The following is a 24,867-nucleotide window of genomic DNA, read 5'->3' as shown; positions in this document are numbered from 1 at the left end:
GGGGAAGGCACCTTCCTTGAACATTGGTTTTGGGGTCTGAAGCAGCCCAAGTTCTTGCCAAATTTTGGCTTGTGAGCCCGTTCATGCCTATCCCTACTAAGGACCATTTCAGAATATAGCCTGTATCTTGAAGTCACAGTTATAATCTCTATCAATGAAGGCATATGAAATAAAACTTGATCACCTGACCATATCTGGCATGCAGGGTGATAGATGGTTATGTTAAGATGGGACTGGGAATGTTTAACAGGGCTATTTGAAGCACTTTGTATGAATCAGCATGCCCTTTTCCTCAGAGTTAGAACTGAAAATACAAAGTCTCAGCACAGAGACATTGCTGATGGTAGTAAAAAAACTGGGCTAAAATGAATGACTACCTACAAGGAATAAAGATTTAAAAAAAATTGTGTGGAAGTTTTGCAAATGCAAAGACTGAACTCTTTATCAAAGCAGAAATGGCAGCTTAGCTGTAATGCCAGCAACTGTGTCTAAGCTATTAAGCCTACACTTTTAATGACATTATAACCCTTTCTGATTTATAAATGCTGCATAATACTTTGAGATGTTTTGGAAGACATCTTTTAAAAAGGTGGAACGTTTTGCTCCTTTCTGTGACCCCTTATATGAAATACTTGTAAAGGCACTACTCAGTTGAGTTCTGAGGTGACGTGTTATGCTGCTTCCTTTCCTTCTTTAGTGTTTCCTACTTATTTTTGCTGCCCCCAAAGGCTCTTGCTTTAGAATTCTTGTGTGTGCGTAATGTGCTGTCAAACTGCAGCTGACTTACATTGAATCCAGCAAGGGGCTTTCAAGGCAAGTGAAAAGCAGAGGTGGTTTGTCATTGCCTTCCATTCAAGTACTGACCCTGGTTAGCTTTCAAGGTCTGACAAGATCAGGCTATACCATGCTGCCTTCCTTCCCTTTAGAATTCTTAATTGGACCCAAAGAACAGGATGGTTTAGTTATATTTGGGAGAATGACAGAACGGTCAGCAAATGGAGGTAGCTCTGAGGTAAATGGGGATTCTTTAATCTTAATAGAACCATTGTTTCTCTTAAACAGAAATAGAGCTTATTTAGAAGTAATACAGTATAATGGTTTATTTATGGTTCATAAGTGTAATAGTTTCAGATAGGTACAGAACTGTAATGCTTTCAGATACAGCTGAACAGTGAGGAGTGCCTCCTTGCCAGTTAGGTGTAGTGGTTAAGTGTGTGGACTCTAATCTGGGAGAACCAGGTTTGATTCCCACTCCTCCACTTGCACCTGCTGGATGATCTTGGGCAAGCCATAGTTCTGGCACAGCTGTCCTTGAAAAAGAGCAGTTTCTGTCAGAGCTCTCTCAGCCCCACCTACCTCACAGGGTGTCTGTTGTGGGGAGGGGAAGGGAAAGGAGTTTGTAAGCCGCTCTGAGACTCCTTTGGGTGGTGAAGGGTGGGGTTTAAATCCAATCTCCTCCTCCTCCTCCTCCTCTTCTTCTTTTTCTTGCCATTCAGCTGTTTTTCGAGCTATCTCCTGCAATCCATTTAAAGGGACAGCATGAGACAGCATGAAAAACAGTTTAAAGGGACTGCACAAGACAGCCCAAAAAACAGCTGTGCCGTTTTTGCAGCTTTTGTGGGGAGCAGAAAGCAGGGGTTTAAAGGGACTCAGACGGGACCCATGATTGGGCAGCCGTGCGTTATTTTGCTCCGGGCCAAACTGCCACACTTCCCCCCCGCATTTTACGGCCTGTGTGACCGGGACCTAAGAGCAGCTTCCCAAAAGCAGTTCATCCCACATTCAAGGGGATGAAACGTGTATGGTCTACTGGTCATAAGATATACCCATCAATTGTATATGTGAAACTAACAGCTCTGTATGTAAAGTTTTAAGAGTCTGATATCTGGATCATTTCTTTTAACCCATTTTATCTTTTACTAATGTGTGCACTATAATAAATATTTGTATTTATATAATAACTTATTTTGTTAGCTTGACCCTCATATATCACATCTATATCTTGGGTTGAGTTCCCTCCCCTTCTCATTTTTTGGCCTGAGTTCCCTAGCCAGGCTCCACCCACCCATAGAAAAGAACCCTAATGAGGTTGGGGATCCCTGGAAGAGGCCTGGAGCCCTGGCCCCTTAAAATTCGCCAACAAGTTGGTGCCATGACTCAGATATGGGTTTGCAGGTTTGAGCTGGCACTTTGTTCCTGGATTAACACCAGGAATACAGGTTCCAGGGTCCTCACCATTAACGCTATCCAAGTGGCAGAGAAAAGCTCATGATTTCCACCTCTCACCTGTGAAAGACACCTAGCACAGATCCAGAAGGCAAAATCCCAGGCCAAAGTGCAGGAGTGAGAAGCGGCCATGTGGGAAACAGGGCAACTTTTTCTAAAGGAATCCCAGCCTTTCAATCTGGATATTGTCCTGAGGGAGAGGGACAAGGAGTGAGTTTGTCCAAACCTGAATCCTCCCTGGACAATGTGGGTTCCAGTCCAGAAAACCAGACAAAGAAAGTTAAAGATATTATACCCACAACCACAGCAAATGACTGAACCAGAGTCTCAGGAACTTTTTGCTTATCTTTTATTTTTGTTATTTGTTTTGTTAACCTTTGTATTCTGGGAGCTGCAAGTCATTTAATTAACTGATTAACATGTTGTTATTTTTCTTCCAATGGACAAACAAGCACAATCTCATTCCCTGTTTTAGACTTGTGAAAATAGAGGAGATTGGGTCATATATTGCAGTGAACCCTGCTGTGAGCATTAATTCACCAGAAATACTGTGTTTATGTAAATGCTTCTAGATGAATTGTAGTCATACTGAAGGACCTCAAAGATGTGGTTAATGTGTTTCATAATGTGGCTTTAGATAAATCCTTGGAATGCCAAATGCATCTGAATGGGTCTAATCATTTATATAGATCATGGTAAGGGGTAAGGTAAAGGTAAAGGTTTCCCTTGCTCGAAAGCTAGTCGAATCCGACTCTAGGGGGCGATGCTCATCTCTGTTTCCAAGCCGAAGAGCCAGCGCTGTCCAAAGACGTTTCTGTGGTCATGTGGCCGGCATGACTAAATGCTGAGGTGCACATAACGCTGTTACCTTCCCACCGAAGCAGTACCTATTTATCTACTTGCAATTTCTTGCTTTCGAACTGCTAGGTTGGCAGGAGCTGGGGCCAGAGACGGGAGTTCAACCCATCACACGGCACTAGGGTCTTGAACTGCTGAACTACAGACCTTCCGGTCTGCAGCTCAGCTCAGTGTCTTAACCTCTGAGCCACCGCAACTCCTATGTTAAGGGGGGACTATGCATAATGAGCTATGGATTGCATTTTTGTTGTATCATGCATTGATTACCAGTAATATCTTCATGTATTTCTGTTTGTATGAAAACTAAACCTCTTCCTGCCAGCATGCTCGTGCACCAGATGTAGCAAGATGGGTGGGCTAAATTTTAGAGATGAAACAGAAAGGCCCAAGTCTCAAAGGGGGTAACTGTGGCAGAATTTGGGGTTCAATGAGCCTGGGCCTTTCTGTTTTTTTCACAAATGGTTCTTCAAATTTCCATCCAGCATTAAATAGTGGCCAGTTTGCAGCCATTAGTTATTGCAACACTGTTTTCTTTTAATCTACAAAAAAAAAAAAACACAACCCTCTTCTGCCCATATTCTTTAGAATATTCGATTTATAGACCTATTCTTTTGGTGTGTGTATTTATATATTGGATTATATATTTGGTATGAGATATCTGGCATCAGTGTAGGAAATTGGAGTAAATGACATTTAGGTAGGTCCAGCTATATAATTGTAAACCAACGTGATGAATTCTGTAATATAGATTTGTATCAGCAATTCCAGGAAATTCATTACATTCAAAGTTCACTGTGGAAATGAATAGCGCTTTTCAATTCACAAATCAAGTCCCCACTTTGCTTCCTTTGACAAAATGCATATTTGAATTCACATGAGGCAAACCAAGAGGCCCATGAATTTTAGATTGGCTGCTAACATTTAGTTCAGCCCTAACCCAATTATCAAATATTCTTCAGTAGTTGATATGCAGCTTTACTTTGTGTCCCCAATTGTTATGTACTATGTATGGACAGTTTGTGAACTTCCTATCCAAAGGTGCACATGAGGGTAAAGAGAAGTCCAGGCTGTACTGTGATGCCAGCCCAGTGAATTTACTATGTGGTTATGTAACCCCTAGCTAGGAATGGAATGAGGCAGGAAGGGGTGGAGCCTCTAGACCTGTGGTGGTGAACCTATGGCACGGGTGCCGGAGGTGGCACTCAGAGCCCTCTCTGTGGGCGCGTGTGCCATCGCCCCAGCCAGGCCCAGACCGTAATTAAAGTGTCGAATTCTCTGCCAAATAATTTTAAGTCAATGAAAGCATTTGGGATTGCTTTCCTTACTTTGTTTGGATCCTCTTAAGTTAATGTATGAGTCGTTTTTTCTAAAGTAAAACCTCAGTATTCAGGTTAAATTGCCGTGTTGGCACTTTGCGATAAATAAGTGGGTTTTGGGTCGCAGTCTGGGCACTCGGTCTCTAAAAGGTTCGCCATCACTGCTCTAGACAGAGAAGGGTGCAGACTGTAGAAAGCAAAGGAGAGAAGTAAGACTGCCCTGCTGGGGAGTTTGAACCTTAATCATAAGAACACATTTAAGGTAACTATGATTTATGGGTGGACACTGGTAAGGGAGGGAGATTTTTGTTCTAAATTGTAAATTATTGTTTCAGGGCTGTGTTATCTAATGGAGAGTTTATTTGGGGCCTCATCTTGGAAGCCAGTGCACAGAGTGTTCAGCTGGAGACTTCTTGGGCCACCAACAAGAGGAAAGAGATGGACTTTGGTGGTGACAAGCTGTGAAGGAGGGAAAAGTTAATACTTTGGACTTTAAAAGATCACTGTTATATTGTATTAGTAAGATCTATGTTTTTGTTACATGATCTTAAGTGAAAAGTAAAAATCTTTTATTTCTTTTAAATTATTGCAAGATTAATTCCAAGTTCTGCCCCACAAAACCCAGAAACTGAGATTACAATTAAATGAAGGCTGAATGAAGTCAAGTACTTTCACAATTCCCATCATCTCTCCATAGTTGGTCTCTGCTGGAGAAAAGCACCTGGATTTGTTGTTGTTCTTCTCCTGTGGCACCACAGCAGCTCACAAGACCCTCTTTCTTTACTGGCTGCATCTGGAGCTTTGACAAGCAATTTGTAGGATGTGCATAGCTCATGCCTTCTCCACCAGTCCTACAGGAAGGCGTCCCCATTATTGTGGCAATGTGGGAACATTCTACATTGAAGAGCTCCTGCAAGCAGTGTCATGGGAAGAACTAGCTGTCATATAGGCAAGGGACCTTGCTCTATCTGGCCCATCTGGAGGGAATTACTGTCCATCAGCCTGTTCCCACTCAGCAGGCTCTGTGTGCCTGCATTTCATGGGGCTGCACTGCTGTCTTCTTTCGTGATTGCTGACTGGTCTTCCTTGGCATAATCAGCATGGTGGCCTTGCTCTCAATGCCCCTTTTGGCAATTGCCCAAATTCCTAATAGGCCAGTCCTTGAAACTGATGATAATATTGGACCATCCTCACAGTATGTGCAAACAATTTGAAACACTCAATGACTTGGTGTTTTTTAAACACACTACCTGCTCAGTTGGGGAATAGGGTTAATTGGGGATCAGAGTTATATCCACCCAGAGGTACTTGGCTTTTTGCCAGTTTCCTTCTATCAGAAATTCCCCAAGCTGATAATACAGCAGCAATAAAACATCTGGGCCTAATTAGTTCTACTGCCTTCACCTCTTTGCTGCACCTTTGAGTAAGTGACTTATCTTCATCTCTGTTCTTGTGTACTTCCAAGTGCCTTCCAGCTCACTTATGCACTTCTCTGGGTTGCCGCTTAGCTACCTCTGCTCCTCTTGGTTCCCGTTTATCTGGAACTGCTCCCCTGAAACCAGTATGGTCCTTACACCACAGTTATGCAATTTCAGTGTTCTGCAACACAGAACCCACCTCCCTTCAAAATTATACCTTTGGGTGCTGAAATGCATTTAATTTTTTAAAACATTTTTCAGTATGGAAAGATTACCATTTTGTTTGTTTGTTTCTGTTTTTAATACATGGGTGCGCCCTCCCCCACAAGCATCCTAGAATCTTGGGGTTATAGAAGGGCACACCCAAAAATCACAATGTTTTTCTTTGAAATTACCAAGAAAAAAATGAGGGGGGAAACCGAGAAGCAAAAACCTTTCTTAAACTAATCATTGGATCTCCCACAGAGTGGGTTTCATTCTGAAGAACACACCAGTGAGGGGGAAGTTCAAGTGCTGGTTGCACCACCTCTCCTGATGAGACGCTGTCATAAGAGCTATCTGGAATCCTACTTCAGTTCATTGTGGAGCCTGATAACTGATCTCTGGTTTTGGAGACTCTGAACAGCTGGCGATCCTATTCTGCCATTCAGTGCTGCTCACATGTTTGCTCATGATATCCACAGGGCAGCAGGTTATAAACATTGCAGGAGATCAAATGAGAGACAATGTTTCACCCAGTGTTGTTGGGATGGGGGTAGGATGTATGCACAAATAGGACTCAAAGTGAACCCTTTCTTTTAACTGCATTGGTCTCCACTGTCACGCAGGGATTAAAAAAAAATCTAGTCTTTATGCTTTGGCAGTCTAAACAAACTGTAATGGGATTTGTTACCCTGAACCACAAGCACAGAAATTGCTAATTACTTTTTCCCACACGTTCATTAAGCGTTTAACCAGCATTTCCACATACAAATGGCACATAACAAGGTAGCTTTTCCAAGATCATTTTGTATATAGTTTCCAAAGACACTAATTGATGTTTAATGATCTTGTAATTGATCTCTGTCATCTTGTACTGATGGGGGAAAATGCTAGAACATATTTCAGCAAAATGGGAATTAGTATACTTTAATGCAATATTAACAATGTAACTCAGATCCACATTTATTGCGGTGGTATAAAAATAGAACTAATTTAAGGGGAAGTAAACTGGCAATTCTGGCAAATATACTTGAGACCTAGTAGTAGTAGTAGTAGTAGTAGTAGTAGTAGTAGTAGTAACTTAGCTTATACCTATGGAAGATACTTGTATACTTAAAGCTGCCACTTCCTTACTAGTCTCTGTGTTCTTTTTTAACTTTGTTCCAGTTGGGAACACATTGGACAAGGATCCATTATCCTATCACTGCAATCATGTTTCCTTCTGAATTAATGAAAAGATGAAGGATATTCAGGCCCATCTCTTAAAGCCGGGATAGGCAACTCCCTGACATCCATGCTAACAGTGGCACACTAGACCATTTTTGTTTGGCACCCAGGGCCAAATCTCTGCCCAAGCAAGCAAGGAAATGGTGGCATTGCTGCAGCCAGTAGCACAGGAGAATGCAGCAGACATGGCTCATGCCCTTCATCATTTCCTGGACCTGCACACCCATGAGCCAGCTGCAAGGAGAATCTGGCAGTGGCACTGAGGCTTGACTTGTTCCAAGTGTGTCTGGCCAAGTACAACCTTTGGCTCCCCCACCCCATTTTTTTGTGTGTCAACGCATCAGCATCTTCACAGGTAGACATTGCAGTTTTAGAGGCACTTTTCTTCTCTTTCAAGGAGAAGTTGGAAAAGATTTTGGGACAACCCTCTAACATGGTGCAAGGTCTAGCAGGTGAATTAGACAACTGCATGAAGCCTTTTCATTTGGTCTGGTATTTTGTTTTCAGTACTGTCCACAGTGATTTCCCAACCAACTTACAACCAAAGCATGATGGAATTAGTCATATTCTGTGGCAGGTGAGACCTGTGTTAAGGTTCCAGCTTGAAACTCACTTTTGACTTTGAGTTAGACATACTCTTTCAAAGCCATACCTAGTAAGATGATGTTGTAAGGATGACATGGAAGAAGGGAGAAGGGTGTATTCTGTCCTGCATTCCTTGGAAAAAGGACTGTATGAAAATGTGATACACACATTTTATGTACATCTGTCATGGGTGATAGCTAGACCCTTCCTCCATGAATTTGTCTAATGTTTTGTAAAAAGTGGCTCTGTGCTAATGGCCATTGTAATGTCTACACAGTCAGTCGGTAGGAAATGAGGCAAGTCTCTCCTAACCACAGGAGAGTGATAGAAGAAATGAGAATCTCAGGAAGCCATTCTAGAACAGGAGAACAAACAGGCATGGAAGGGAAAGGGAAGGCAAAAATGAAACTTCAGAGCAGGGTAGGAAAATCCCAGCTTGTTTCTAAGAAAATGCCAGAGGTTTACATCACACATTCACATACAGCACTTGGTTATAAAAAATAAGTTTTATGTGGGCTTCCACATTAGATACTTGCTGTGAAATTGCCTGATTTGTTCAACCAGTTTTAATAGAGAATTTGAATGATATCATTGTCAACACACTGCATTCCTGTGCTTTCCCCATAGTCCATCTGTCTTTTCTCGGATCTCATTTGTAAAGTTTTTTTTTTAAATATAAAGTACAATTGCAGTACAAAGTTCTCCAGTATGAACAATCAAAGAACTATTGAGATTTCTCAGGCTACTGCTCATTTAAATTTTAATACTTTCTTTCAGCTTACAACTTAATTAATTACTTCCTATTCTGTCCCATGGCCAGGCATAGCATTCATGAGTCAATTGCTAATTATTGGTTTGGGGGTTGGGGATGTACTTATTTTCATTTTGCAAAGAAAGCTAATCATTTTTTATTTAATTTTTATATCATTATAATGCCCTACAAAATTGAACTAATATAAAATAACATACAGTGGCTTTGCCTACAAAAAGGAAGTGATTAATCCCCCACACAAGTACTGATAATTAACAAATTATTAATGAACGTTGATGCTTGCTATGGAGAGAACAGGAAGCAATTAATTAAACCATAAAGCAAAGGAGAAGGACATTACAAGGAGGAGCAGACCCTTTGCAGAATGGGAATTTTTGTCCCAAGTCAAAATATAATAGGATCTTGCTTGTGGGGTCAGGCATTATTGAATTTTATAATAAATATAGTGATACATTAAGTGCCATGTGGCACCTCAGCTTCAATTCTGATTACAGCTACTTTATTCAAAAGGAAGATAACCTTGAATGTAAGTTAAGCCCACCCTAAAATGAAAAGGTTATCCAGAATCCAGCTGCCCTGAGCCCGTTCGCGGGAGGGCGGGGTATAAATACAATTAAATAAAAGCAGATGACCCTGAATTTAAAATCACCCCTCCTATAACAGGGAGCAGTATAAACAGTTTTGTATTGAATAGCAATCAATATACATTAAACACTATAGACTACGAGAGAAGAAAATAATTACTTGCACTTTTACACCACTTTGCATCATAACTCTTCACAAGTAGTATTGGATCACCCTGTTTCAAATCTTTAAAGGCAAGACTGGTTTTTTAAACTGCTCCCCCAAGATGATAGTAAGTAAAGGGTGAGATAATGAAGACCCTAGTAAGCAAAGAGTGAGATAAATGAGTAAACATTGTGCTTAAGGTAATAATAATATTGTATTTGTAGAATGATCAGTACATAAGAACATATGAAGAGCTATGCTGGATCAGCCCAAAAGCCCATTTAGTCCAGCATTCTGTTCTTACAGTGTTCAACCAGATACCTCATGGAAGTCCACAAACCTGCTTCCTGGTATGGGTTGCCCAAGTAGAGAGGCTGCGGGTAAAGCATAGATGTCCTGTGCTAAGCAGCCCTTTATATTATTTGTAGCCGAAATATTCACTGATGAACTGTGCCCTTATACCCTATAGACAAGAAGGATTGTGGACATTTCCCCACCACCACCACAGTGCTTGGAAATGTGTTAGGGAGCCCTGAGGGCCAAACAGGGAGGAACCAGGTACTGTTCTACATCTGATGGCAAAACGGCAGAATGACACAAGCCCAATCCAAAGCAAACCATCAGTGTGCTCCCCAGGCAGCATTGGGGGAGCTTTATTAGATGAAAATCTCATGGAGAAAAATGAAAGACAGTAATGATGTGGGTACAGAGAACTCTTTCAAACACAAAGAGGGAGGGAGACTTAGATAGACACTCAAGAAGAAGGGTGGACACCACTTTCAAATCATTGCCGTGTCCTGCTTGTTACTGGATTTAAGGCCTCCCCTACTCTTATGGCTCCTTAAATTACACAAAGAGCCATGGAGAAGCTCGGGGGGGGGGTATGCCTTAGAAATCTGATGTTTTGCCTTGCCCCCAAATTGCTGATTCCTACAGAACTACCACACTGTCAGCAAGGGAAGGTGGAGTTCAGAGATTTGAGACAGGGACTACAGCAGTCTACTGTTTATGTAATGCAACCTTCCATCTCCCCCATCCCCATAAGTTGCAAGAGTTCAAGTATGGATATACCAGGGGTGTCAAACATACAGCCCCCAGGCTGGATCCATCCTCTGGAAGCCTCCAATCTGGCCCAAGAGCAACTGGCTGTGTGCTGCTTCCTACTTCCTGTTTCTAACATCTCAACTCCTTTTGGTCAGTCTCTCCTATTTCCTGCTTCATAGGAGAGAAAGAAAGTCTTTCCTCCCTCGATTGGCTGAGGACTCCTTCCCCCTCCTCCTCTGGGGAGTGAGGGGGAAGGAATGAGCCGTGGGGGGGGTGTCATCTTGTGGGACTTTTAAGAAGACCGGTGTTATGTCCGCTGACCACCACCAGGGGCCAGCGAATACCCCAGAGCTTGACTCTGGGGTAACAGTGGGGACTAGGCTCCTAGTCTCTCCACTTGGGAACCAATAGGACCGTGGCAGGAGATTTAAACCCACCAACAGGACCTAGGGGTGTGTCCCCAGGTGTGTATATAGTCTTTGTTGTGTACCAGTAAACCATGCTGATCACTACATAGGTCTCAGTGGTTTCTACATGCGTCTAACCCACTACACTTCAACCAGCAATGTCTTATTCCAGGTATAAGATTGTGTGTGCAAGCATACTTTTTCTTCTTCAGAGACAGAGAGGGAGGGTAAGAGTCAGAGGGAGCATGCCAGAAAGAGGGAGAGAGAGAGTCCTGTGTTTAAGACCAAAAACATTTTATTCCAGCTGTGTGTGTGTGTGAGAGAGAGACAGAATCTCATGGGACTTCTAAGAAGACCAGTAACATTTTATTCCAGATAGAAACACTTATTCTTCAGAGGAAGGGAGAGAGCCAAAGGGAGCACACCAGAAAAAAAGAAAGAGTCCTGTGTTTAAGACCCAAAAACATTTTTATTCCAGGTGGGAGTGGGGAGAGTCCTTTGTTTAACACCAAAAAATGTTTTTATTCCAGGTATGGGAGAAGAGTTCTTTGTTTAAGACCAAAAAAATGTTTTATTCCAGGTATATGAGAGAATGAGAGAGAGAGAGAGAGAGCATCCCATGGCACCCTTTCCATTTCTAATAGATGGGGGGGAGAAACCTAATAGCACAGCTTGCATTCCTTATTAGTGAAAGGGAGCAAAAGTACAGCAGCCCCTTAATGACTAACAAAATTTGTTGCAGCGCATGAGCTTTCATGAATCACTGCTCACCTCTTCAGATACAGTGGGAATGTGAGTCCATCTGTCCTTATATCTTGGAGAGTGAAGTGATTTCACACACCAAATGACAATAGCAGGCATTGGTAATAAGAGAGGAAACCTAGATCTCAGTTCAGTCCAGTCCAGGAGAAGGCATTGTCTTGAGCTTCATTATCAGTTGCAATTCAGCAGTCTTTCTAATCTCTCTTTGAAATTAATTTGTAAGAGAAATGCTACTCTTAGGTCAGCAACTGAATGCCCTGGAAGGTTAAAATGTTCCCCCACTGGTTTTTGAATGTTGTGGTTTCTAACAGTAGTAGAAAGAGTCCAGTAGCTCCTTTAAAGAATTAAAAAAATGTGGTAGGGTATGTGCTTTTGTGAGCCACTACTCACTTATTTCCATTTATTCTTTGCAACCCCCTGGACTAAATTTTCCTACCCAGATTGAGACCTAGGTTTCCTGATTTATCACCAATGCTGATATCTCCACCCGTCTGCATATCACACCTAATCCAGTCACACCTGCTATTGCCATTTGGCATCTGTAATCATTCTTTATAAAGTTTATATCTCCAGTACTTTGTGTTACGTTTTATGGCACACATGGCCCAGCCCTACAAAGTGACATTTATGTCAAATCTGGCCCTTGTAACAAATGAGTTCAACACCTCTGGGATATACAGACATGCTCTTGGTTGTTTCTGGTTGTTTTCCTATGTTGTCATTGTGAGGTTTTTAATTTGATCCATTTTTATTGCTGGTGATATCAATTTTGTTGTCTTTTGATTCCATTTTACACCCTCGTATGCCATTTATAGGAGGGCAGGCAACATTGTATAGCCTGATCTCATCATATCCCGGCAGCTAAGCAGGGTAGATACTTGGATGGGAGAACACCAAGGAAGGCTCTACAGAAGAAGGCAATGGCAAACCACTTTTGCTTCTCACTTGCCTTGATAGCATCTTGCTGGAGTGGCCATAGGTTGGTTGCAACTTCAGCACTTATGTACTTACATATGCCATTTATATGTATCTTATGCAAAAATGATGGTAAAATTGCATGAAAATAATGGAAAATATTTGGAAACTGATAATGGTTCAGAAACAAAGGCTCAGAAGTTTAATTCACAAAGCACAAAGAAAAATCAAAACTGGAATTTTTCAGTTGGAACAGTGGGGTTACAAACTTGGTAACACCACTAAGTTTTAATGTGTATATGTAAACATCTAAAGTTTCATGAACATCTAAGGACTCTTATTTCTTGTCTTTCACCCAGGGTGGATTTTAAATGTCTATTATACCTGAATAACAGGTATAGACATGCAGACCAAAACTCACCAGTAGTCATTAATACATTTATTTTGGGATGTTTAAGAAGAGCCTCAGTGGGGCTTTATCAGATTGCTTTAGAATTAGATGGCTCCCTTTTAGCTCTCTTTCCTCTCCCCATTTAGTTGTTATCAATATTCTATTCAGTGCCTTGTCATCAAAGCCATTCTTTATTTATCCTCATCAAGCCATCGTCTAAGCCTTTTAATGACTAAACTCCCAATATCGAACTGTTCTCCCATTATGTCATCTTCCTGCCTGTGTAAATTATCACTTGGCAATGACTCCTTTTCTCACTGTCTGGCATTTGGTTTCTGAATTAAGCTCTCATAACAAGCCTAGATTTTAGAGTCCCGAAATCAGATAAAATGCCAAGACAATAAGGCTGCTGACTACTAATGATTTGAGATTTTAATTTTTTTCATTGATTTTTTTTTAAAGGATGCAATCAAACTGAAGAGGAATCTGGCTTTATGTTTAAAACCGATTTGAAACTTTATGCATTTGAACAGAACAGAAAGAAAAAATAGTAATAGGGAATACGGGGGGGGGGGGCTTCAAGTATATCATGGTGAGGTTGGGTTCAAAGACATCACATGGCCAGTTCCAAACAGAACTAAGGGTCACTTCACACAATGGAAAGCTATCGCAAGAATACAGCAAATGTACAGAGTGTTCTTGCCACTGGTAGTGTGGTGATGCTGTCATCTGACCACTACGCCTTGTAGCCAAGCCAAGAACATTTCTAGCACATAATGATAACTACATCTGAATCAATATCAGGTTTTTATATCTGCAGTACCAGCTAACTTGTGAATGAGCCCTTAGGAAAACAATCTTGTATCTATAGTCTCCCAGGATTATCTCTGATAAAGGCAGAGAAGCAGAGAAGACAATAGGACTCTTCAGATGTTACAACTACATGAACCAGAAGCCTGACAACTGCTTGAATTGGGAGCAAGCACTACCCATGATCTTAACATAAACATAAGAACATAAGAGAAGCCAATGTTGGATCAGGCCATTGGCCCATCCAGTCCAACACTCTATCACACAGTGGCCAAAAATACCAGGTGCCATCAGGAGGTCCAGTAGCGGGGCCAGGACACTAGAAGCCCTCCCACTGTTGACCCCCACCCCAAGCACCAAGAATATAGAGCATCACTTGCCCCGGAGTCCCTATCTATACCTTGTGGCTAATAGCCACCGATGGACCTCTGCTCCATAGGCTTATCTAATTCCCTTTTGAAGTCGTCCATGCTTGTAGCCACCACCACCTCCTGTGGCAGTGTATTCTTTGGGTGAAGAAGTACTTCCTTTTATCTGTTCTAACCCGACTGCTCAGCAATTTCATGGAGTGCCCATGAGTTCTTGTATTGTGAGAATTGTATCTTCCTAATACATATTGCTGCCATGTTGTCTCAAAGGGGTAACATATAGATTTTGCTTATGCTTACAGTGTCTGTATATGTGACACCAAATCTTGATGTTTCAGTGTTCTGGTTCATGTCTTTAAAAGCAGAAAATCCCCATGTTGGTCTTTTCAGACAACAGTGCCCTTCTAGACAACTAGGCATAGTGGAAGAATCTCTGTGCAGTTGGCAGGCTTTCCAGTAGGTGCATCTAAAGGGTAGAGAGATGTAATGAGGCATCATGCCCCCGTTCTGGTTTTACAGTCTCTCTTTATTATCTCAGCAGAGAATGACCACAGGGGAGAAACAAAGGGACAGAGGTCCTCTAGTCCATAGCTCAGTCTTTCTCCTCTCAATACAAGGGAAGGCTTTTTATTTGTAATGCTCTTTTTATTATTTCCTCTGCATCTGTTTCTCTATGGGGTAACAGGATTAGGGATTGTCTGTCTGAAATGTACATAGGCTAGCTGTATTTTGCCTTCACACCCACCTCTTTAACCAAACTGTGATTTCTCCTACAAGAGGCACTACTATTTTCATGCCTAGTCTATTGATTATGTGGCTTGTGATAATAGACCTTCCTGTGCATTTGTAGACTAGCTCAGCTGTGTATCAGGGCAAGTGAAACAGCAAGTGTGCAAAAGCTTGATGGATGATTGCATTCTCATTTGCTCAGTAGACTGACTACTAGAGTGAACCACATTTCACCCCAGCTTCACCCAGGTACCAGAATATGTGGAATCAAAAGCTGGTATCATTATTTTTAGCATGGTTCTTCTACTTTTACACAGATATAATGGCTTGTGTTTGAACAGAGATTACAGAAGTAGGTTGTCATGAAGTGTGTGCGGATGTGCCCACCCAGATCTGATCCACAGAAGTAAACAATATAATCAGCAGCAGATGAAACATCATTTATTTCAACAAGAAACCTGGAGTTATGGGGAGTTCCTGGTGCATACAAGTGAGCAGCAGGAAATTCTGACTGCTCTTGTGCTGAACATTATTTTTCACAATAGGGAAAATGCTTGTTCCAGTGTAGGAGAGGGCAACGTCCTTCATCTTATGGAATATTCATACTTTCTGATCATATATGAACGCTGTTAGAGAATGAACTTGATATTTTGCTTTATGGACTATATTTATTACTACACACAATTGACTGTACACGTGTGAATAAGGTTTCAGCTACACAGTTACCAGCCTGGTGAAGAAGCATACACCTCCATTATTGTGAGCAGTAAGAAACAACAACTTGAGCAGAGACAGCCCCCATCGCTGAATCATTTGTAGTCACGTACGACACACCACTGCTTTGTTCCTGCTTTGGTATTTCCTGCCAAATGGACATTTGGTTCACAAAGAGAATGGACAGCTTCATCAACACTACAATGGAGCATCCTGATGCCAAGGTTTTCACACCTGCCCAGATGCCCTTCTTTGAGTAAGGTTTTAGATTTCAATATTGGCCACTCCTTATAGGTAACCTCCCACTCCTATAGGCAACCAATAGGATTGTTTTTGGGACGGACTAACAGGTAGGTGGGTCCACAGGTTGGCACAGCCACAACCCATCTCTTGAACACCCTATAAAAGGTAAGGACCATTCACCTGGCCCTTCCTAGCTAGAAACCCCTGCAACAACCCCTGTCTGCTTTATACTCCCCTTGAGTCCCACTTGCTATCCCCAAATCCTTGCCTCTACTTTGATCTCTTGATCTGCAGTCAAGAGATCCCCACACAGTCCGGCTAAGTTCTGGTAATGTGGATCCCTTTAGTTTCTATCTCTTCCCATCCATTCTTCATTGGAACAACTACTCTGCAAGACAGATAAGTATTGCCCATCATCACCCCCACCTGCTAATGCAACTGTGCTTTTTTTAATACTGTATTTCTAAGGAACTTGATTGATTGTGCGAGTGTATCAGTATTGTTTGTATGAGATTTATTTTCTTAAGTAAAAGACATTTATTTTAACAACAACAGCCTCGTTATCCTTCTCTGGTAATCCTTGGTGGGAACAGGACCTTGGTATAGTTGGCAAGAACCCATTTATAAATTGCCAATTGCTGTAAATAAAGCAATTCTGCTAACAACGCAACGTTGAACGTTGAATGCAACGACTTGGCAACAGTGATCCATGCAATGGTCACTTCGAGATTGGACTACTGTAATGCTGTCTACATGGGGCTGCCCTTGTCGCAAATTCAGAAGCTACAGCTAGTGCAAAATGCTATGTCCAGGCTCCTAATGGGCCTCCCAAAATGGGAGCATATTCAGCCTCTGCTGAAAGCATTGCACTGGCTCCCATTAGCATACCAAATTTGTTTCAAGGTGCTGGTGCTTACCTTTAAAGCCCTTTATGGTCAGGGGCCTACAGGGACCTCCTTTCCCCACATGTTCTCCAGAGAGCACTGTGATCAGGGTCACAAAATTGACTGACCCTCCCTGGCCTTAAGGACGCCAGGCTGGCTGTAACCAGGGCCAGGGCTGTCTCAGTGGTGGCTCCGTTCTGGTGGAATGAGCTCCCAGAAGAGATCAGGGCCCTGAAGGACCTCACACAGTTTCACAGGGCCTGCAAATGGAGCTCTTCCACTAGGCTTTCAACTAGGAGCCACCACCAATAGTTGAAAGGTAGAGAGCCCTGTCCCCCCTGGAACCATTAACAACAGTCTGTGCTAGCCGCATAGGGGTTAGATCTATGGACCGATCACCAGATAATGCTATTGAATGATGGCCACCATCATTTAATAATAGGTCTACTTTTAATATTATTTAATGTTTATAGCACCTTTTAATGCTGGAATGTTTTAGATGTTTGTAAGATTGTTTAAATTGTTATTGATGTCTTTATAGTGAGCCACTGGGTAGGGCGGGATAGAAATCCCAAAAATAAATAAATAAACAAATAAATAAATAAATTCCTTTATGTAAGCCGCCCTGAGCCAGCCTTGGCTGAGAGGGTGGGGTATAAATTTGATAGATACATAAATAAATGAATGGAGTGGCCAGGCCATGTGAGGCAAGTGGCAAGAGGGTTGGGTTGGGGCCACGGGCGGGGGGAGGGGGTTTGACATAATCTGTGTCAATACATCATTTCTGGGGAAAACCTGGCAGTGAGATAGGGTAAATCTAGGAATTGCTAGAAGCTCTATCATTTTACCATAGAGTTTTTAGCACCTTCTAGAGCTACCCTACATCACTCAGGTTATTCTACCGAAGTGACATAGCCGTGCAGATGCTGCCACTTTTTAATTATTTTTCTCCTGCCACTACTTGGAGCAGCGGTGGGCAGCTAGGGCTGCTGGTGAGAGGCTTCCTGACATAGTGGGAAGCCTAGCAGCCCTAATCATGAATGACAGAGAAAAAAAATCACCTGAAAGCAACAAGATTAGTCCCCGAAAATGATATGAGGCCATCAGTATCAATCTACCATGATCCTGACTAGTACTATGTGCCACAAAGACAAGACAAGGATGTTATTTTGTTAAAATAAAAAAATTAAGTGAAATTTAATTTTCTAAATATTTTTGGTTTCAGTTAAGATGATGCAAATAAAAGGAACATTAACTAAATAGGAAGTGCGCACCCTTTAAAGTTTAATGCGAGAATCTTTTTTTCCCTCCAGTATTCCCAAGTATGTGTCTTAATTTCTCTCTCTTTCAAAGTGTCAGGAGTTTAATGGGGTTATATAATATAAGTAACAAATGATAATGAATGATGTTACACCAAGAATAAAAGTTAAAGCAAGGAGAGTTTTTAGTAAAGAGAGCCAGTTTGGTGTACTGGTTAAGTGTGCGGACTCTAATCTGAGAGAACCGGGTTTGATTCCCCACTCCTCCACTTGCACCTGCTGATGTGACCTTGGGTCAGTCACAAACTCTGGCACAGCTGTTCCTGAAAGAGCAATTTGTGTCAGAGTTCTCTCAGCCCCACCCACCTCACAGGGTGTCTGTTGTGGGGAGGGGGAGGGAAAGGAGTTTGTAAGCCGCTTTGAGACTCCAAGTGAAGGGCGGGGTATAAATCCAATCTCTTCTTCTTCTCTTCTAGTAATAGAAGTGATAGCAACAGTAGCAGTTTAGTAGTTTTTAGTAGTTCATTTTTTAAAAGAAATTGAAGTTGCATTTTTCCTCTAGACATTATCTGCTCCAAACCACTAGAGATGGGGCAGGCTAAAATCCAAATAAATCAATACCAAAAGGGAAGAAATCATGTTAACACCCTCCTGAGACACCATGGATAATAAGCTTTCCTTGTGAAGGCAATCATATAGTTACTGTCAGGGGTCATTTCTTGCAGGAGTGCACAGGAGCGGACACATGCAACAAGCACTTAGGACATACATGTATGTGCATATGCTTGTTTGTAAGAAAGATCCAACACATGTTCACTTGACAAACTGGTCATCAATACCTGGTAAATGTGGGGTTTCAGTCACACATTCAGTTGTACATGAGTGGAATGTAACATGAGAATTATTCAATACATTTATAAAGAACAATGAAGTGTACACTGTACACAGATAGTATGTGCGTTCCGTTCATACTAACTGGTGAACAGGCCTACTCTGTCTCTCTATGTCTCTTCTTTAGGCTAAAAAGAGGTGCCAACCATAACAAACTAGTAGATCATATCTGACAGACATTTTATTACTCTTCAAGCAATTGCTTTTTAAAAAATCTCACATTTTACGGTGTAGATAAGAAGCATTTTTTGGTAAGCTTATTGGCATTTCATCAGTTTAGATCAGTTATAGCCAGAATGACTCCCTCGTGTAGATAATCTGTCACCATAAACTTCTACCCTTCCCAGTTTTTTTAAAAAAATGGTAATGGCATGAGAAATTGGATTCAATATATACACTTACATTTAAGTGCATTTCACTTCAATCCTGTAGAAAAGGATTATAGGCTCACTTTCGGGGACTTATCATCTTGTTCCAGTAGCACAGCATGCAGACTGTGTTGTGAGAGTGGAAATTCCAGTGCTTTTCCTGTGTATTTAACCTGTTAGAAAATTAGCCTTTGACTTTTAGCATGAATTTCCATTACAAAAACAGTAAACATGGGGTGAGATCATATTCAAAGAGAAACCAGACTAGTCCCTCAGTTGTTCTGAATTTTAAAAAAATCTTAGACAGAAGTTTCCAATGATATAAATTCAAGGTACAGCTCATTAAAATTACAAACAGAGGTGCCATTTCAGGTTCAAAGGCATGTTCCTACACACATTCAAGTCCAAAGTTGCACCCCCTCTACATGTCAACCACAATCCAGTGTACATACACTGAAAGTGTAAAGGGCTCTATTGAAATTCTTTTGGCGTCCCTTGAAATTCCTCAGATGTTATGCCTGAAGGGGTACTTCCACATTCACTTTGTATTTTGCTTTTGGTGAAATTTCAGTGGCAATTCTAGTGGGTTTGCTTAGGAGATGGTTCCATCCCATGAGAAAACTCACTTCTGTCTGATGAATTCATTTGTATGCATCACTTCCCGTGTTAGTAAAGTGGATGTCATGTGTGTGGACATGCTGGGTTCTGAGATGGCATCAGAGAGAAGATCAGAAACTAACTTCTACCCCTCCACAGGATCCTTCAAAGTCTGAGGGACATACTGCTTTAAAGTATAGTGTGGGGAAGAATTGTGTTCAGAGGATGCACGTTTGAGTGCCTGCATCCTCTAAGCTTATTTCTCCCATAGAGAATGTTAACCATAGCCAGTTTGGTGTAGTGGTTAGGAGTGTGGACTCTAATCTGGGAGAACCGGGTTTGATTCCCCACTCCTCCACATGCAGCTGCTGGTGTGACCTTGGGTCAGTTACAAGGTCTTTCAGAACTGTTCTCTCAGAAGCAGTTCTCGAAAGAGCTCTCTCAGCCCCACCTACCTAACAGGGTGTCTGTTGTGCAGAGGCGAAGGGAAAGGAGATTATAAACTGCTCTGAGACTCCTTCAGGTAGAGAAGGGTGGGGTATAAATCCAGTCTCCTCCTCCTCCTTCTTCTTCAACAGAATGCATTACAGCAGCTGCCCCCAAACCAGCTGTATGGAGGTCAGGCACTTGAACAGGGAGGGGATTGATGCGCTAAAGCAAACATCAAAATGCACTTGGAGAATAAATGCAGCATGGACCACCTCAGCATTTGAGAGCGCATTTTGATGTACATCCAATTAATACCTGCAGTTCCTGATGCATTGAGTGCTATGCACATAGAAACAAGACTGCTTTCATGCACAGATCTCCTCGGTTGGACTGGGGTAGAGGAGAAGGAACACAAAAAGAGGATAATTTGTTCTTTTTGCACTGCTACTTTTTCCTCTGTAAAGTATTTTGATGTCCCAAACAAAATGTAACAATAGTGTTCTTTTAATCTACTTTTCTTGGTGTCTCATACTTAACTAGCAGATCCTCAACAATGTTCCTGTATAACAATTGCATCTTGAGAGTTGCTCTGGATGAAGCTGGGTTATTCAAGGGCAGCTGCCTGGTCCCTGAAGGCATAGTATTGTTTTCAGATTCCTCAGAAATATATTTTGTCAACACTGCCCAAGAGAGATGCAAACCCAAAGGGCGATCATTAATGCAATTAGTGCTGCATTCCTCCTGTCATAGGGACCACTAATTGTGACCCTTGCTCCATTACTAATGAGCCATTCTTTCATTTTAGCTGATCTAAAGAAATAGCATCTACTGTAACACCAGACCCAATTTTTGCTGAGGGAAACCTCTGCGGGATTTGTCTGCTCTATATACTGGGCTTTGCTTCTATACAAAGCCCTTCCATGTGTATATGTGTTTGTGGGGGAGGGGAGCACCAAATCTTTGTATAGGTTGTCACATGTGACAATCACACAAGCATTAGTAATGCTGTGGATTTCACTGGAACCCTGTATGGCAAACTGTCAAACTCTGCCTCCTGAGAGTAGGAGTCTGAGGTGGGTGTGCCCACCAGCCTTTTCCTATCTTTAGCACACTTGTCTCTGCACAAGAGAGTAGGGAGAGCATACAACATCCTTAGCCATCTCTTTCCAGCCCTTAGTCTACCCTCTGACTGCTTAGGTATGGCTGAACCTGTTCTCCCAGACTGCCTTGGGATTGTGCCTAATAAAGGCCTGCCTGGAGATGGGGCCAACCCAGGCTCTGTCAGTGCCTTCAAGTAAGGGGTGGGTCCTGGCTTATTCCCAGTTTCTGAGCCAATGGGCCTCCCTCTGTCTTTTCCTCCCTCATTAGCATGGCCCAACCTGTGGCTTCAACACAAAGTCTGCTCCCAAGAAGTCACTATCCCACACCTCTACCTGCTCCCAGGACTACTGTGGCACCTGCCCCTAGCCTACTCCAGCCTCCTTGGCTTGTGATGACTGGTCAGTCTGGCCAGCTGTCCCTGGGCATGGTGATGAGGCCTCCTCCCTGCTTTCTGACCCCACCAGGCTGCTCTCAGCAAGTGAGTCTGCCTGGGTTTACCCTGCCCATCTTCCTTGGTGGTTTCCATCAATTTACTACTGTTGCAACCATCAAGCACTGCTCTGCCAGGCCATATGGGTGTGGGAAGGGTTTTGCCTGCCCTGCCAGGATTGTTGTAGTTGCCTGGCCTGGTCCTGGTGCTAATGGAAGTAGGGATGCCAGCTTCCAGGTGGGAATGAAAAGGGAGAACCATGCTCCCTATTGAGATCAGGGCCCCGCGGGATCTTCTTCAATTCCACAGGGCCTGCAAGAAGGAGCTGTTCTGCCAGGCCTTTAGCTGAGGCAGCAGGCGCTCATGTATGGCCTCCCTGAGGTTGCTGTCACCCACCCACCCATTTCATCTGCATCACCGGGCCAGAATCTTTATAGCCAGCTGACTTTTATCTTAAGCTGTACCCATCGACTTTAATGTTTATATTGTGTTTTAAATTGTAACGTACCTATTATAATATGATTGTATCCACCCTGAGCCCATCTGCGGGATGGGCAGGATATAAATACAAATAAATAAATAAATAAATCTCTCCCAAAAAGTTTTTAAGAGTCTTTTTTGCCTGGTAGCTTTGATACCATTGAGTTGTGAATTTGCTAAGAGGCCTTGGACTTCACTTAAACAAAATAGCATTTTGATTTGTGCATGGTCATTGTAACTAACTTGACTCACTACTAGGGCTGCCAAATGCCCCCGGGGGGCGGAATTCCCCCCGCTTTCGAGCCCCGATTTCCGCTCCCACGGAATCGGGACCCGGGGGAAACCCCACCCCCGCATGCGCGTCACCCGGAAGTGACGTCGCACGCTGGGGGCAGGGCCACGCCATTATGGCGTGGCCCCGCCCCCAGCGTGCGAAGTCACTTCCGGGTGACGCACACGCCTATGTTGCTCCCAGCCAAAAAACATTTGGCAGCCCTACTCACTACACCCTTTGATGGTAGGATTGTCTTCAAAATGGTCTTAATATTATACTGGACTACATTTTCTCTGTGGATTGTTATTGCCCCTAGGAGGGCTTGTGCTTGTGGACTATTTTGGATTTTATTACTTTTAGAATCATCATTCTGCAGTTTGTCTGACTCTGTGGTGTGCATTACATTCTTTTGAAGTGCTGTATGTGTTTACATATTCAATATATTTATATACCTATGAGTTTCATTACTTGTCTTAAAAACCTTTGGGGAGAGTTTCCACCTTTTCATTTCTAGATTTACACTCTCCCTTCCCAGTTAGTTTTGAGCCTCCAGGTGGGACCTGGGAATCCACCAGAATTACAGTTGATCTCCAGACTACAGAAATCAGTTCCCCTGGAGAAAATATTTATTTGATTGGTACCCTGCCCTCCATGGCATTATATCCCATTGAGGTCCCTGTCCTTTCCAGGCTTCATCTCCAAATCTCCAGGAGTTTCTCAACCTGGATCTGGCAACCTTGCCCCCCCATTGGTGGTCGGGGTGGGCTGGTAACCATAAATGGTGGACATGTGGGGGGGCTTCTCCACCACTGACATTGCTGTTAGGGTTGCTAACTTCCAGGTGCAGGGTGGAGATCTCCTGGAATTACAACTGATCTCCAGCCAGACTACATGAATCAATTATTTATTTATAACATTTATTCCACTTCTTCTGCTTTAGAAGAAGAAGAAGAAGAGAAGAAGAAGAGATTGGATTTATACCCCGCCCTTCACTCAGAGTGGCTTACAAACTCCTTTCCCTTCCCCTCCCCACAACAGACACCCTGTGAGGTGGGTGGGGCTGAGAGAACTCTGATACAAACTGCTCTTTTTCAAGGACAGCTGTGCCAGAGCTTGTGACCGACCCAAGGTCACATCAGCAGGTGCAAGTGGAGGAGTGAGGAATCAAATCCGGTTCTCCCAGATTAGAGTCCGTGCACTTAACCACTACACCAAACTGGCTAGATGGTGGACTGCATGGCATTATAGCCTACCAAGGTCTCTCCTCCCTAAACTCCACTAGTCCAAGCACCACCCTCAAATCTCCAGGTATTTCTGAACCCAGGGTTGGCAACCTTAGTCACTGCATCCTCTTGGCCAGCCCCTGGAAGTGCAGGTAAGTGTGGGGAGTGCTTTGCCAGCCCCAGACACAAACATACCATTGGATGCTCATGATCAAAACATGAGTTGATCAAGGATATGTTCAGCTCACTTTTATCAACGCAAACAGCTGCCAAAGAACTTTTCAGTGGTCTGTTCATCAGAAGCTGGCTCAGAGTTGATAAAAGGGGTCACCTGGAAGTTGTGTTCTGAACCCCCAGAACTTCCCTGTATCCTAGGACATAAGCAGGTTTTGAACACCTAAATTGTCCACTGATTATTCAGTTACCTTATTGCCACTGGTGAACTGACAGGTGTTTGAACATCCCTAGCATGCATTGGCATGTTCCTGAGTTTCCAGGGCACGAAGGAGGAGGAGGAGGTGGAGGAGGCGATTGGATATATACCCCGCCCTTCACTACCCAAAGGAGTCTCAGAGTGGCTGACAATCCCTTTCCCTTCCCCTCCCCACAACAGACACCCTGTGTGGTAGGTGGAGCTGAGAGAGCTCTCTCAAGAACTGTCTTTGAGAGAACAGCTCTTAAAGAACTTGTGACTGACCCAAGGTCACACCGGCAGATGCATGTAGAGGAGTTGGGAATCAAACCCGGTTCTCCGAGATAAGAGTCTGCACTCCTAAACACCACACCAAAACATAACTTGTGAAATAGTCAAGCAATTATATTGCAGCACAGCAAGACAGACATGCTTCATTGACCTCAAGGTGCTGCTGTAGCTACATGGGTGCAAATCACCTTATGAGCTGACACAGTGACAGAGATCTCTATAGGACCAGGTTGCATATTTATTTTTAAATCTAGCAAGAAGTTTCCCGAGAGCTCAAGTGAGAAGACATTTAAGTCAAAACATCTCATGATAATTGTTTCCAGAAGGTACATGAGCAGTTTGATTGACATATTTCTCATCAATAAGTTAGTTTACTTTTTTGTATGGATGCCTTAGCATAAATGGAAAAAGTCATCTAATGATGAAGCAAAATATGTGGAAATTATGAGATGAAATGGCAAATGAACTCCTCCAGTTTGGAAAACCACAAGCCATTTTGTGCTGTGTCTAACC

The sequence above is a fragment of the Gekko japonicus genome, unplaced genomic scaffold (genome assembly GCF_001447785.1).
Source record: "Gekko japonicus isolate JY-2015 unplaced genomic scaffold, Gekko_japonicus_V1.1 scaffold848, whole genome shotgun sequence".
NCBI classification, from domain to species: Eukaryota; Metazoa; Chordata; class Lepidosauria; order Squamata; family Gekkonidae; genus Gekko; species Gekko japonicus.
This window is presented reverse-complemented; position numbering follows the sequence as displayed.